This window comes from Toxotes jaculatrix, chromosome 10 (genome assembly GCF_017976425.1).
Source record: "Toxotes jaculatrix isolate fToxJac2 chromosome 10, fToxJac2.pri, whole genome shotgun sequence".
Lineage (NCBI taxonomy): Eukaryota > Metazoa > Chordata > Actinopteri > Toxotidae > Toxotes > Toxotes jaculatrix.
In genome coordinates this window covers 6,258,157-6,272,068 of record NC_054403.1, presented here as the reverse complement: position 1 = coordinate 6,272,068, position 13,912 = coordinate 6,258,157, and the positions used below count along the sequence as shown (strand labels likewise).

Sequence of the window (13,912 nt, the reverse complement as noted above, 5' to 3'; positions counted from 1 at the left end):
AGAGTACAATGCCTTCAGTGTATAACGAGTCTGTAAGAGATTTCAGTGAAAATGCTGCCTGCATTTAGGCACGACTGTGACGAGCAAGGAGAGGCAGAACCGAAACAGTAAAGTTGTGCCCCCATAAAACCAAAACAATGAGCTGAAAGACATTAAAAAGCTCCTCAGAGCTGAAACACATGCAGAATTGTGTATAAGTTTTGTCATGGTGTATCATGAATGAAACACAGAATAATTTGGCCCACCATTGATGTAAAAATGTTGAATAGAGAAGCTTTAAGCCATTATTGTATTGTCAAGCTGTATTGTAAGCTTGAGATCAATTGCTTTTGTTTCCACCCATGGACTTTGGGCAAACTGTGGTATTTTCCTCATGAGAGGTAAAGACTAAGTATTGTTGATGTATTCTAAAACTTGAACGCTGATAGTTCACTCGGAGATTTGGGTGTGTTATGCTAATGTAGCCTTGAGCCACTAACCTCAATCAGTTCTGAAGAGCACGCTGAGACTTTTTCTGTCATTTTAAACTTGTCGTCTTCAGACCTAACAGATGCATTGACTCAAGTAATGTCACCAAAAAGCAATTTATCTGACTGCACGTGGCTTCCTGTGGATCAAGCCACAACTGTTTCACTTATGCAGTGGTATTCCCTGTAAACAGACTTTGATGTGTAAAATCGGCGCAGTTTCCCTTTAATGCCACTCAAACAGGGTATGTATTTTCCACAGAAATACACGTTTCCTGCTTCTTTTCTTTTTTTGGAGATGTTCCATGTATTTGCTATCAATTTAAAGTAAACTTCACAGTGACTAAACAGCACCACGTCCTGTCAGGGGCTGGTACTTTGCACGTTGTGAATCTGCAGTTTTCTCACGTTTCCCACTACTATGCTTTTATTTATTCATTGCATGTTACACTGTGGTGCTGAGACTGTCACATGCATTATTTTTAATGCTTTCCCATTTGCCGTATTTGTTTTCATCTGCTGCTGCAACTCAATTTGCCCATGAGGATCATAACAGTTTAATCTAATCTGATCACAAAGAGCACCACTATCAGTCGTACTTAAGTCTTAGCGGGCCTCTTGCACATTCAGTCTCTTAATTGGACAAAGATTTGGAGACATTTTTTTGAGAGTTTCCTGCCCGTCTATCATGACAAAAACATATTAAGTGGGACTCTGCGTTTTTCTCCTCCCGACCTGTCATTTTGGGGGCAAACCATTAGCTGCCTCTACAAAAAATGAACATACAACAGTGAACATAATTATTCTTAATCAGCACTGAACATACTTTTAAAAACTTGATCGGAGTTGAAGACAGCCAGACAGCTAATATGCTAAGTCGCTGATAACCAGCTATCTGGCAAATTCTCCAATTAACTCATCATCGCCTGTGGGAAATCCAGAGTTTTCTCTCATTTTCATGAATTTAGAAAAAAAAAAAACACACAAAGCTCTGTGACAGTGTTCACATCAGTAAAACGCCTTTACCAGCTTAACACATACTGTACTTAGAGAGTAAACTCGACAGAGGCAACAAAGATGTTCCTCCGCTGCTGAGGCTTCTCAGTAAACCCTGCTTTTTCTTGTCTGAAAGTGCATTACGGGTCAGTGTACAAAGCGTTTGCGTGTAAAGTAATCCTGTCAAAATGTTTGTGCTAGTGCTGACATCCAAGTGGAGGCCTGACAGCACAAGGAAAAGAAGGATATAATCTATTCCACATAGAGAGCTGAGGCTCATTCAGTATGAAATGATCCTCTCTGAATGAACATGAACGTGATGGCTGCTCAAATAAGAACACAAATCAGAACTCCTGCTCCTTTAGTTTTTTTAGGGGGTATTTTCTGTATGGGACAATCTTAACATATACATAACTCAGTGCACACAAAAACTGCTACATTTCATTGAAATTTGTACAGAGTTGAACTGATGTTGTACTGTGCCTAAAACATGGAAAGTCCTTCTTTCAAGAAGGTTATCATGTTCAGTTTTTGGCTTTCACAAGTTCCCAGGACCCAAGGTGACATTTTCAAATCGTTTTGTCAGGTGCATCAGCCCAAAGTCCAAAGACATTCGCTCTGCGATGATATCAAGCAGAGAGGAACAGCAGGTCCTTATAATTTAAGAAGAAGAACCAGTGAAAGGTTGGCATTTTCGCTTTAGAAAAGTCTTAACAGATAATAAATTACATATACTAAATTCTCTCGTTTGATAAGATAGAACAAAGCATAAACTTGAACATTTTCAGTATGATATAAAGTGCTGAAGGTGACAGTAAATAGGGCAGCTTTCTTGGCAAGTGTGTTTGTCTTTCTTTCCTCCAACACAGAACACACCCCTGCTAAAACACTAACACAGCCCATTGCCATCCTAACAGCCTGTGGATTAGAGTCAAGCCTTTCTACTGGGAACTAGTTAATACATGTTTCAGCGGGGTGAATTAGATTTTATACCTATCTCATTGTACAGACAGCTAGCTGGCAGAAAGACTGAGAGATAACAGAGAAGTAGACAGAGGCAGAGAGACTTTGAACTGTGAATGATAGGCTTTTTAAAAAGGCACACAGAATAACAGACAGACAGACAGTTTGCCAGGCAGCCAGACAGAGTCACAAGGGGCAGATCCTGCTGTCTGATTGCAGCTTGCAACTAGTCACTGAGAGCAATGAGAGAATGAAAGAGTGAAGTGAAGAGGGAGAAGAGAGGGAATGATGGCAGGGAGAAAACAAGAGAGTACAGGGACAAAAGAAGTAGTTCAGATTGTAGACAGGATGAGAGGAGAGAGGGAAGAGGGTTGCATGTTAGATGGTGATGAAAAGAGACACCCAGAGAGACAGACAGAGAGAAGAGACAGTGGTAATTATATAGATAAATACATGGGGCCTCTCTGTCTGAGTCAGATCTTCCCCACTGTTTCATAGCTATGGTTGCTCTCTCTGGGTTAATGCGCCCTGCATGATGGACACAGGACAGAGACAGAGGGGCACATTACCTAAAGTTTTTATGTGCAATAGAAATTTTTACTCAAGTTTGATGACTTAGAGTTAAGCATGAAACACATTTGTCTGTGTTTAAACTCATCATTTCATTCATTCAGAATTTCGAGATTGTAAAATAAATTGACAGTCTGCACTATGACACGAAATACTGCTCAAGTTACAACACAATACCGCTCTACAAATCAAGGAAACATACACAGCTTGCTGCCAGGTTAGCTCAGTTGGTAGAGCATGAGACTCCACTTCTCAGGGTCGTGGGTTTGAATCCCACTCCAGGTGGCACCACCTCCCATGGGCTCACCACCTGTGGAGGTGCCATAGAACTTTGGTGCATTGTGAATTGGGCAGGAGCTGCCCCTGCGACCTAGTCCTGGACCCAGATGATGACATACGCAGCTTTTCCATCGTTGCTTTTGTGTTTCGATCTGCCAATGATTCAATGCTGTTAAAGCTGTGTTATGTGATTGTTTGTCCACTGGCAGCAGCAGAGTGCATTAAAAACACAACACTGACACATTACCACCTAAAAAAGTCAATATTGTGAATGTGTTATGAATGAATTCCCCATAACATTTAACAGACATGGTGCAAAATTAGATTTCACGAGAGTTGTGTTTCTGCTCACCTGACATGAAGTTTTAGAGTTTTAAGGCAAAATAGTTCATTCAGAGCAACATGAATTTAGGTTAATGACACTGGTCAGCTAGCGTACAGTGAGCAGTGCTTGCTGCAGCTTCACACAAGTTTGGCAAACATGAATTTTTTTATGCTAGAAAACTAAATCTAAAGATCCGAGTGTGAGTTAGCTGGGTGACTATTCACTCTGGGTTCATTATTAATATTATAATACTGATTAGTGGCGGGTATAAAGTTCAGCAGAGCAATGCCAGCAAGTGCCTGATACCAATGTTCAGGTACAGCAGAACCATGTTCATATGCTAACAATGCTTCTGTTTGATTTGTCAATATTTTCATGCTCCAACTAATGGCCACATAGTCACGGCTAGCACCTTTAACCTGTTAAGGAAGAGCACAGATGCTATTTTTTCACATTTTGATGAGCAGATATATACAGACAAACATCACCGTGTCAGCCCATGTCACCCCAGGGTGACATCGGTTATTTTTTGTCCATAGAATTGATAAAAACTGTACAGGCAGTCTGGTATGCTCTGGTTGCCTAACAAACAGCATTCACAGACGTTGCACAATCATTACTTTTAATATTAAGGTTGAGAAACACTTCTTTACATTATATAAATGTGGAAAATGTTTTTAACTTTGCAGTGTTAAAGAAATTTGGTGAAAACTTAAGAGTTTCCATTCAGGTGACCTGATTCACTTTCTAACTTGCAGGAGAAAACTTGAATGGGTTCTCAGCAAGAAAGAGACAGTACAGCTTCTTTGACAGAATTACCTACTTTGTGCCCTGTTACGTGGCAAATGGAAGGACAGATAGAGGACGAGAGATTGGCGATCAAAGGAGCGATTTTGGTGACAGAAGATGGAAAGGTGGAAGTGCATTTTATATTTTAAGGTGAAGAGAGGTACAGATGTCACTTCTGGCTTTTCACTGAGTCTGTTCAGGAAAACAGAGAAAGGAAACACAGGAGTTCATGTAAAAGGCACAGATAGTAAACATCAATATAAAGTAGAGATCCATTCTATAACAAGTGCAAGGACTTTAGATCAGAATTGAAAGAAAGAAACCCAATGCAGACTACAGTAAGGTGTAACACAAGTCTTTATTTTAACACACAGGCAGAGATGATGAGATGTTGTGGCTGGCTGGTGTTTGGGGCTGAGGTGAGGGGGGGATCCAGGGGATGTGAGCCAGCTGGTGGGCTTAGTAGACTTGTGTGGTGGGGAGGCAGATAGGTAATCCTGGTGAAAAGGTGTACAGGTGTAAGGCAGGGCTGGCAGACAGGCAAAGCTTTCAAATAGGCAAGGCAAGGCAAAGGCAAAAGAACTAGAAGTTACATGTCGACAAATCATAGATCGCACAACGATCCTGCAGGCTGTCGGTGCAGGGTTCTGGTAGCGAAAGGGTGATTGCTTGATGAGAGGCAGGTGTGTTGATTCCAATGATGAGCAGGTGGTCAGAGAGAGAGAGGAAGAAAGGGCAGGGGGAAAAAGCACTGACCCAGACAAACTTCACTCATACTACAAGACAAATACACGCACACCGCAGGTGGGAAGGCGTCACAGAGGATGGCTTGTATACACATGGACAAAATCCACAGCATTTAAATTTATAGCTGATGCACAGAGTTCAGGGGTCTGTTGATAAAGAATCATGCAGTGGATTCTGTGAACTCTACATTAATGTAACCATGGAAATGAAAACACTGACCTTGGGGTACTTTTTCAATCACTAGGAAATTTACAATTTACAATATAAGTTCGAACCCTGGTCTGAGCTCTCTCCGGGTACTCCGGCTTCCTCCCACAATCACAAAAAAACCATGCACATTAGATTAATTAGCTACTCTGAATCGCCCCTAGGTGTGAGTGGTTGTCTGTCTTTGTGTGTCAGCCCTGTGATTGACTGGTGACCAGTCCAGGGTGTACCCTGCATCTCATCCATAGGCAGCTGGGATAGGCTCCAGCTCCCCGCGACCCAGACGGATCAAGCAGTATAGAAGAATGAATGAATTTCTCTGGAAACCTCAAATCTCCAGGCCTGACAATGAGCCTCATACAAAAACCACAGATTTGCTGTTAAGCGCCTCATATGAGTGACTTAGGAGAACATATGGCATTGGCCAGTTTACGAACAACATTCACGAGTGTCCAGACCTCATAGGAGTCATGTACAGATAGAGTGCCTTTCTCCAATTAGGAAAAAAACACTGGTTTATTGAAATTTTACATGAGGCCAAATACATACATGTGGCTGACGGCCTGTAGTATCCAGATCTCACAATATAGTTGATATCACATTACATCATGGACACACATTTGTCCACAGTGACTCACATTTTTTGCCCACACACTGTGAACAATTTAGGGTTCAATGTCCTGTTCGAGGATATTGAACCGCCACTTAGAGGACCTCTCGGGTTGAAATTATACTCTCATCTCATGGACTGAGCCGAAATCTATGTGTCAACATGTCCAATACCCACGTGGATCCCAGTGTACGCCACATTAGAGCTGATAAGGTGGTGAGTCATCATCAGGAGAAAATGTTTTAGGAAATAAATTATGCTACTAAATCACATTTACCTGTCAGAATTAGATTCACAGATATTTAGTTGATTAGAAAATTACTATCAGCTCTGTGTCTGCAATTAGCAACAGAATGTTTTATTGTAGGTGCAGGAAGTGAAAGCAGAACATTTACATTTGTTATTAGGGCATTTTTATTATATTCTTTCTCTACTGCTGTAGCAGCTTGTTAATCGACGGAGTATCTCTCTGCTGCCATTGCTGATTAGGGTCTTTTGGGTCTAATTACCCTCAGGTCTTTTTAGATTTTGGCTGCACAACTTTTCAGGTTTTCCACAATCAGCTAAGATCTGTTAAGATTTCTTTTTCTGTTTCACCTCTTTTCTTCTATTTCTTATTCCTGTTTTCTTCCCACTTTCTTATTGCCTCTCTATCCTTGCCCTGCATTCTTCCCCTTGGTCTTTCTGTCTCTTATCCTTCTCTGTCTCGCTTTCTTTTTCACTCCTCTCAGCCTTTCCCTTGAATCTCAATGAAAACCCTCCTCTCTCCCTCAGTTCATCCATTTCTCCTTGCCTTACTTCATCTCCTCTTTCTTTTCCTTTCCTCCATATTTTCTTCTCTCCACCTCTCAGTCTCCCCTTCTCTCTCCACCCTTGTCTTTCTTCCGCCTGTTTTGTTGCATTTGTTGGAAAAAGACGTTTTTGTGATCATACTGAGAGGCTGAAAGTGATTTCCCACATTTGCCCTTTTTGCCCCCCCAAGAGGCATTTGATTAAACAATACCACCCCAATCCAATAAGATGGCATCCTCAGCCAGTGGTGTGTGTGTGTGTGTGTGTGTGTGTGTATGAAGCTTGTGTTCTGGTGAGCAGTATTCTCATCCACAGGGGGCTTCCTGGGTTTGTGTGCAGCCAGACTTTATAAGAGTGAGGGAGAAAAACAAGGAAGACTGGGTGACAGAGTGAGTGAGGGGGGAAGGAAAGATATTTGCATAAACAGAGAAAAGACAGAGAACCAAATTGAGGAAGGAAGTGTCAAATCTTCCATTTGAATTAAGAGAGAAACAGCAGAGCGTGATTGGCTGCCTTGCCTAGTTGCTTCAGCTGGCTTGCCTGAGCCCGTTGAAATGGGGATGATCCACAGGCTTTGCTTTATGCAGCAGTATACAAGCTCACAGGGATGCAAGCCGTTCCCTCCTCAGATCAAATACCTGTCGCTCCACCAGCCGCAGTTACACAAAACGACCACAGGAGAGCAATAGTGTCAAATCCATGGGCATGAGCAGCCGTGGGAGCTGCCGACACGCTTACAGTGTGCTCACTGCAAGTTAAAAAAGAGTAAATCTAAATATAGAGCATGTTCGCCCATTCACCGAAAGGCTACTAATTAGTTTTTTGAAAAGTAATTAGGCTAAAATGCCAGACAAGAAAATCAGTACAGTGATCCTTCAACTACTGCCCAAGTTCCCTGAAGCAAAGCACAGCACAGTCTGGCCAGGATGTGAATCTGAATGAACCAGTTTGAAATGTAAACTGCATCCACATGTTACAGTAGTTCTGGCTATCAAACAATCCAGATGTCACATTAAATCCATCCAGTTTATGTTAAGCCACACCAGTGAGCCAGCAGGAGTGATAGCAGGATTCTGGAATAGGGACAGCTGAATGGAATGCAGCCATGGTCAGTGTAATTGATCACACCTGTGACATGTCATCGTGTTGTTCCATCTTGTCTCCTATTTTTTCCCTATGAAGAAGCCAAACTCTGCAACAGTGATTACAACTACATCACTTTAACATTCATACCATACACATGAACCTAACAGAATAGCACAACGTTTTGGAAAATACGCTTTCGATTTCTTTCTGAGAATGAGATTAGAGAATCGATACCAATCTCATGTCTTTGTGTTAAAGGTGCTGCACACCTGTGTAGGTGTAGGTGTGGTGATTAGACCTTTGTTTAAGTTGGAACAGAGGTGGACCTCTGCTGGAATAACATCAGATCGCCAAACTCCATGTAGTAATATGACTGATTAAGGTGTATTTTGACCTGCCCTAAGATCTGCAACAAAGCTAACAGGGGAGTGAAGAAGGGGTTGCTTCACCCTCTCACCTGAAGGTGACCTCTCCTGAGAAGGTCTAACCAGCCCAAATATTAGAATCGTGTGTGTGTGTTTTTATAATGTGTTAGCAGGGCCTTCAAGAGCAAAGCTGAAGTTAAAAGGACTGGAAAGAGCTAGCTTGGTTATCTTCAAGATGCTTATGAACATGTATAACTAACAGCATTTTGTAGCTTCTGGAGCTTTTGATCATATTAAATGATCTTCATCAGCTGATAGAGGACTTCCCTCTTTCTCTGAGCATTTAAAGAACTTGGTGGTCCATGTTGACCTAAAGGCTGATTCATGCTCCTGCTTTGTTTAGAGTCTTAAGACAAAGTTCATTTAGTAGCTCTAGTAGCTTGTGATCAAATTACATGACCTTTGCAGTAAATGAAGAAAAAAAATCACAGGGGAAGATACTTGGTGTATTTTCTGGCAAGTAACAGTTGGGTACAGTTCAGCGTCACAGTCTCTAAATCACTAAGAGGTTACCAGGTTTGGTGCTGCCAAACCAGGTGCTGAGACTACTCGCGCAGTAGCTGTAACTACTGGGCAGACAGACAGGTCAAATAGTGTTTCCTGTGTGTCCCCTGTTTGTCTGTTTTCTTGTCTGTGTGTGTCTAGACCTGGGCATGGTCGACCTACTTTCAGTTTCCCGCCAAAACTTCTGCTCACCTGTCTGCAATCACCTCATCAGCCGCACCCCCTCAGGCTGCAGTATATTAACACTGGTTCTTCACTCTGCTTTTTCCCAGACTCTCACAAGATGTTTTCCCAGTGTTATTTTCCCTCATGCCTGTACTTGTTCCTGCTGTGGTCCAGGGCCATCAGCACCTGTACCTCTGCCTTCTCACCACGCTCTGTGCTGTCTCTGTCATCATTAGACCCCCGTGGGTTCCTGCTCTCCTCTGCCTTACCTTACCTGGACTCACGCCTCAACCTATTGGCGCTTGTCTACAGGCTTACCCCACCTGCCCTGCTCCAGTGCTAAGAGCATTATTCCTATGGGCAATAAACTGCAATTGACTTTATTGCACCTGTCTCTGAGTTCTGCTTTTGGGTCTTCCACTCTGCCAAAAAACACAACACAATTATACTGCAATTATCTCTCTAATGATTCTGTGTTTTTATCTTTCCAATGATTCTGCACGACATTAAGTTTTTTTTTGCTTTCTAACAGTGTCCATGCTGTGCCAATACAGGGCACTGGCATATTTCTACCTTTCTCTCCCAGCAGTGGAATTGCTGATGAGTATATTTTTTCTGGGCCTGCCCCGCAGTCTGTATCTTTGGCACTTTGGTCCAAATTGTAAATCAATGGGGAAACCCAGGCGACAGGTTCCATTTCCACCACTCTTTGAGGTGATGGAGGTGAGGGAATACTGGCTGTGAGCATGAAGCGGTGATGGTGATGAACACACATACACAACCACACACTGACATATAATCTCTCAAATTTCTATGGATACACATTCTCTCAGTGGGAACTCAGCTCTCTGACTGGCATTCGGGTCAACAAATAAAGTCCTTAATGATCGTCAGTGACATTTTGACAGCCAATTAGATGCATTTATTGGTTGAGTTCACAAGCATGACTTTCATAGTAAAAACTCTCCTCCTGTGATCTCTCTATAAGGCCACGTGTGAAAACTGGGATTTATGATCATGTCCACTGGGAATAATTCCAATAATGGTCCCCTCCTCACCAGGGGAATGGTGGAATTAGCTGGGACTTTTGCCCAGAAAGCCAATGATTTTCTTAAAGGGGCTGAAGGAAATTTTCAGATGATTGATGAGGTTATTTGGTGGGACATTTTGGATAGTGGGATATTGTTTCTCTCAAATGTATTTTATACTTTTTTTCAGGTAGTTTGGCATTTAGGTGGTACTTCTATACACACATTCTTTTCAAGAGGGAGCAGTTTCAGATTCAGTGTCCTGCTCCAGGACACAGGCTGTGGATGGGGAAAAAAGGGAGAAAGAGAAAAAGACTATCACCAACACTCTTATCACCCTGAAATCTTTATATCTTGCTTGATATTTTCTCATATACATATATGCTTAATGCCATGACATACTTTCTGCTCACATTCATATCTGTTAGCTCCATTAGACCTGTTAAGAGTTTAAAAGCCTTGTTCAAAGGTTGCTTGGAACTTATAGCTTCTGTAGACTCCTATTTATAGACATGATTTTATTTTATATTTTTTTTACAAAAAGTATTCTTCTTCTTTTCGTACATTTTGGCTTACTTTCATATTTCATGCCTCATTTTGTTGTTCTGAGTGTTGATTTAATCCCTTGTAAATTGCTTTAGACCTGTGTTTTGGAAAATGAATTAGCAAAGTGATTGATATTGTAACTACACCTATGAATAAAGGGATAAATCTTTTGCTGTTAATTGACTTTCTTGGGGTGGAAAAGGTCAGAATTGTTTCCAGCAACGTGCAATACATCTAGGCTGATAAGTCCAAAAACATAATATTGGATATATTACCTTGCCAACATGGTATAAAAATAATTTATTACTTCACATTAGTTCCCATGGAATCATGCGTCTCTGCCTGTGTAACATTACTTGTCCTGCCTATGTTCTCATCTCATAGGCTCAGATACTCCTCAGCTTAGACTTCAAGGTTTAGTGAAGTATTTGGCTTCAGCACGCATTTGTTTGTTGCCCAGTTGTTTGTGTTATTGCCATGGCAACGTACGTCCATAATTTGGTGTGGCAGAGCTTCTGAAGGAGCACTGAAGGGAGGGGTGTATTCATTTGGCTTCAGAGTTCAGCGGTCTTTCTCCTGAATCACTAAGAAGAAAACAGTCATACAATTTAATCTTAGTTAGAAAAGAAATCATGTGTAATTGTTGAGTGAATAACTCACACTGTGATTAACTACACTGTTTTTCACTTTCACACAAGAAGAAAAAATTAAAACTATGGAGTATAAAAGTGACGAGTTGTTTCTCAACTCTGCTACTGAAACAATGAAAGTTGACACTGAAGATAATGATGCCATCGCTTGTTAAAAGGAAGCTTTGGACAAACTGGAGCTTTGTCAAGATAATAATGAGAGTTACCTCAGTGGCAGCACCAAAAATAATACTGTTCCCACTATCATTATAATAAATATTATAAATGGACTCAAGTCACTTTGGCTACTACATGTGTACGTCCTAATGCCCACAGAAAGACTTGGCTGGTTGTAGTTCCTCTGTGGCTCACATCTTTATCTGTGTCACATTGGAAAATGCAAATTTTAACAGTGTAAATCAAACCTGGTCCCTCTCCAGTAAAATCCACTTAAATCATTATCTTACATTTCCCTTTTTTGTGTAAGCTGTCTTTATCCCAGCTCTCTGAGGACGGAAGGACCCCATCTCTGTTCTCTCTGTGTGTTTGGCTGCATTCAAATGTCTTTGTGTGTGTGTGTGTGTGTGCATATGGGTTAATTTACATCTCTGCACCAGTCTTTATGGGTGTGTCAGAGACAGCGTGTGTGTATATGAGTGTGTTATCTTCACTGTTCAAACAAGATAAGTCCCACTCAGTTACAGCTATGAAATAAACATGTTCCCTTGTTTATCAGTGTGTGTGTGAGCATGTGGGCATCTTCTAAATTCACAGTGCTTCACTAGCAGTATTTGAGGTCTTTATCTCAGCTGACATATGTGTTCCCATTGGCTTTTAAAGGTGGTCTATTTGAGCAAACTGCTTCATCCTGTGTGGTGTATTTGATGTGCCTCTGTGTGTTTCTGTGTGTGTGAGGCTTTACGTTCATTTGTTTCCCTTTCGGGTTAGAAGATTATAGTAAAGAGGTCTTGGCCTTCATATCTCCACCAACCATTCCACCAAAATAAGGCATTTTTTTTTTCGTAATTTCTTTACCTTTTCCAAAGAAACTGCAGATTAAATTTGCATCCAGTCTTTTGAACGGTAGGTGTTTCTGTTTGGGTTCAGGCGTTCAGGATTTGTTTTATTGTAGGTAGCTATACAACACCCACCATTCAACTGACAAGACTGAATATGGTAAATGTAATTGTAAGACACAGCAGACCTTTAAGACAGGCACATAAGAAAAAATATTGAACTATTACACAATGTCATCACAAAATGTAGCCGTGATGCCAGGTTTAAGTCAATGTAAGGCTTTAATCAAACGTTAGCACAGATTCATTCTTGCAAGGATTTTAGAAGGGTCACAGAAGTTTGTCCATACTGCTACATGTATTTTGTGGACAATTGTAGACATTTGCGGAACTCCTGGGCGGTTGTTGTGTGAAAACCGGACACTAGTGGCTGTGATACAAGCTGTCCGAGGTTTGTGTCCCTGCTGTGATGACAGTTATTGCATTGACAGAAATTCAATCAGGAGCTGGACTCCGCCAGCGCTCTCCACTGTTGCCAATTCTGCGATTTTGATAGACAGAAACTCTACGTGTAGCCAAAGGGTGGAGAGTATGGCGACCTTAGGTTTGCATTTCTTCTTTTTGCCAAGTTGGAACTGCCTGCTTCTTTGTCCTGTGTTCTCCAGGGTACTGAGGCAGTATGCAGCAGGGAAGTCCAAGTCTGAGACCTTGCTGCTCTGTTGAAAAATGGTGAGTTGCCTCGCTCAGGTAGAGAACAAGTTGCTGCCCTTAGCGAAGTAGTTCAAACATCTCAGCATCTTATTCGAGATGAAGATAGGGTGTGGGATCAGTTCACACATTGATCTACTTACCTTTGGCCATGAGCTTTGGGTAGTGGCAGAAAGAATGAGTTTCCTTTGAAGGGTGTCTGGGCTCACAGACACCCTGAGACAGGGAGCTCAGTCATCCCGAAGGAGCACTGAGTGGAACTGCTGCTCTTATGGATTTAAAGAAGTCAGTTGAGGTGCTTTGGGCATATGAATGGAATAACCCCCCAGCGCTTCTTTGTGGAGGTATTCCTGACTATGTCTCTGCCACAGCTCTGCAAGGAATGACTGTGTGGTGAAACAAAGAAAAGGGACATTTGCACTGCAAGTTTCAAAGATCCTGACTTGATTTAGCTCAGTGGGACTGCGGAAGTTTCACGAGCCTCAGCTGAACTTTGGAGTGCATTTTTGCACGAAATGATTGCTGGGCAATTTGTCCCTCATTTCTCACAGAGTCGTCATGTTGTGTGGAAAAAGCTTCAGGGCGCGTGTGGAGAGAAGAAACAGTTACAGCAACCCAGACCTATTCTCATGGACATATGGGAACATCAATATTGTTTTAAGACAGACTTGAAAAATCCCAACCCTAAAATGACTACACTGAGTTCTGTGCAATTTGGTTCACAGATTTTTATATCGGAGAAAAGTGAATACTGGTATTGGATCAGTACTTGTATGCATGGATACCCTGGGCTGAGGTATTTGAATTCTCTGGGATGCTAATGCTATGAATGGATGGGGAGGACAGATGGACAAAAAGCAGCATCTTTTTACATTAACCACAAACTACAACAACACATCACAAACGGGGTCGAATCAACAGAACACCTGAGATGATGAGACATCCACTAATCAAGACAAAAACTGTGCATTCGTCAAAAAACACAAACAATAGAGCAATCAACTCCTCTTATAGAAAATGGAAAGTAAAAGACAAGAAGAGAAAATAGAGGAAAGGAAAT

The 13,912-nt window shown here is 41.6% G+C and overlaps 1 non-coding gene across 1 annotated transcript; it reads left to right on the top strand.

The window, feature by feature from the left end:
* The first annotated feature begins 3,208 nt into the window (after positions 1 to 3,208).
* Positions 3,209 to 3,284, top strand: trnaw-cca. Its single transcript has one exon. It is a non-coding gene; the product is annotated as a tRNA-Trp (tRNA).
* The last annotated feature ends 10,628 nt before the right edge of the window (positions 3,285 to 13,912 follow it).